The sequence below is a fragment of the Bubalus kerabau genome, chromosome 1, assembly GCF_029407905.1.
Source record: "Bubalus kerabau isolate K-KA32 ecotype Philippines breed swamp buffalo chromosome 1, PCC_UOA_SB_1v2, whole genome shotgun sequence".
Classification (NCBI taxonomy): Eukaryota; Metazoa; Chordata; class Mammalia; order Artiodactyla; family Bovidae; genus Bubalus; species Bubalus kerabau.
The window spans coordinates 205,723,614-205,725,380 of record NC_073624.1 but is presented as its reverse complement, the minus strand read 5'-3'; the positions used below and the strand labels follow the sequence as shown (position 1 = coordinate 205,725,380).

At 46.4% G+C, this 1,767-nt stretch overlaps 1 non-coding gene across 1 annotated transcript; it reads left to right on the top strand.

The window, feature by feature from the left end:
• Positions 1 to 1,165: 1,165 nt before the first annotated feature.
• Positions 1,166 to 1,289, top strand: LOC129642651 (U6atac minor spliceosomal RNA). Its single transcript, XR_008709900.1, has one exon. It is a non-coding gene; the product is annotated as a U6atac minor spliceosomal RNA (small nuclear RNA).
• The last annotated feature ends 478 nt before the right edge of the window (positions 1,290 to 1,767 follow it).

Below are 1,767 nucleotides of genomic sequence, written 5' to 3'. Positions count from 1 at the left end.
CACGAAAAAGGTGATGCTCATTCAATGGATTGTGTTATAGGTGAAGAACCCTGAGTTCATGGAACCCAAATCTTTTATAATGGGAAGTAAGTATGCCTACCCTTTGCTCCACAGGGAGGCATTCAATTTTTAAGGCTCTTTGCTATACAAGCACCTTAAATATAGTCTGGAACAAAGTGCAGTTTGTGCTTTACACGCAGACATGCAGAAATAAGAGAAACTCTGGAGAATGATCTTCAGAGTCAGAGGAGTATGCAGAAAGTAGGGCATGAGAGACAGCAAGGACTTCTGATTTCAGTCTGTGTGGAGGGATGTCAGGCTTCCCTGGTGGCTCAGTGGTAAAGAATCCACCTGCCAATGCAGGAGACACAGGAGACCTAGGTTCCATCCTTGGGTCAGGAAGATCCCCTTAAGGGAATAGCAACCCACTCCAGTATTCTTGCCTGGAGAATTCCATAGACGGAGGAGCCTTGCGGGCTACAGTCCATGGGGTCTCAAAGAGTCAGACATGACTGAAGCGACTGAGCGCACACGCATGCACAGAAGGATGCTGTTGTAGGGTTTTGAGGAAAAGTGGCACATGTTCATTTATATTTTGAAAGAATCACTCTGCTTCGGTGTAGAGATTAAACTGTATGGAGGGGGGAAAGACTATATGGAGAAAAGAGAGCAGTTAGGAGGCTATCAAAATATGCAGGTCAGTGATAATGATGATTAATTTAGTGGTGGAGGTAGGGATAAGTGATCAGATTGACAGTTTTGATGGCAGAATCCACTGGATTTTGCTGGCAGGTGGGATCAAATTTGGGAAGAAAATAGCAGTTAAATAGGGCTTGTATGCTTTCCTCTGATCCACGGAATGCATGATGGTTCTATTTACTGGAATGGATAACCTTGGGGTAGAATTAAGGTTGTTGTTGTTTAGTCACTAAGCCGTGTCCAACTCTTGTGACCCCATGGACTGTAGCCTCCCGGCTCCTCTCTTCATGATATTTCTCAGGCAAGAATACTGGAGTGGGTTACCATTTCCTCCTCCAGGGGATCTTCCCCACTCAGGGATGGAACCCATGTCTTTTGCGGCTCCTGCACTGGCAGATGGTAAACGCTGAGCCACCAGGGAAGCCCAAAATTAGGTTGGGGAACTATAATCCAGAATACTATTTTGGAGTTATATGAAAGGAGAAAAGGTTAGTACTCCCTTGACAGAGATGCACGAAGCCCTTGGCCTGACAACACACATATGGTTAAGGCATTTCCAGCTCCTTTGTAGCATCTAACCACTGTTTTTGGGACTGATAAACCAATTTGCAGGACAGGGATAGAGATGCAGACATTGAGAATGGACTTGTGGACACAGCAGGGGAAGGGGAGAGTGTGACAAATTGAGAGAGGAGCATTGATATATCTACACTCCCGTGTGTACAATAGATGGCTAGCAGAAAGCTGCTATAGAGCACAGAGAGCTCAGCTCGGTGTCCTGTGATGACTTAGAGGGGAGGGTTCGGGGACTGGGAGGGAGGCTCAACAGGGAGGGGGTATATGTATACATATGGTTGATTTTTACAGCAGAAACTAACACAATATTATAAAGCAATGGTGGCTCAGAGGTTAAAGCATCTGCCTGCAATGCAGGACACCTGGGTTTGATTCCTGGGTCGGGAAGATACCCTGGAGAAGGAAATGACAACCCACTCCAGTATTCTTGCCTGGAGAATCCCATGGACGGAGGAGCCTCGTGGGCTACAGTCCACAGGGTCGCAAAGAGTA